Source organism: Merops nubicus, unplaced genomic scaffold (genome assembly GCF_000691845.1).
Source record: "Merops nubicus isolate BGI_N331 unplaced genomic scaffold, ASM69184v1 scaffold24125, whole genome shotgun sequence".
In the NCBI taxonomy this organism is placed as follows: Eukaryota; Metazoa; Chordata; class Aves; order Coraciiformes; family Meropidae; genus Merops; species Merops nubicus.
In genome coordinates this window covers 10,114-10,345 of record NW_008611941.1, presented here as the reverse complement: position 1 = coordinate 10,345, position 232 = coordinate 10,114, and the positions used below count along the sequence as shown (strand labels likewise).

At 68.5% G+C, this 232-nt stretch overlaps 1 protein-coding gene across 1 annotated transcript in view; it reads left to right on the top strand.

Moving 5' to 3' along the window:
• UAP1 (UDP-N-acetylglucosamine pyrophosphorylase 1) overlaps positions 1 to 232 on the top strand; it is a gene marked incomplete at its 5' end in the record, with an annotated part of 7,155 nt that overhangs the window by 4,650 nt on the left and 2,273 nt on the right. The window lies entirely within an intron of this gene.

The following is a 232-nucleotide window of genomic DNA, read 5'->3' as shown; positions in this document are numbered from 1 at the left end:
GTCTGCGCCCTCCCTCCCTGCCAGGCTCCTTTCCGTGTCAGCAGCCGGCAGGGAGAACTGGAAGGGGCTTGTGTGGTCAGTGTAGATGCGGGCAGGAGGCAGCCTGCTGCTGACTGCATGCGGCCCCCAAAGTCACCCCGCGGGCGGGGTGCTGTTGGGACACACGCTGGCGTGTCCCTTTGATGACACTGCCGTTGGTCACACCGCGGCCGGGCCCGTAGCTGGCGGGCGC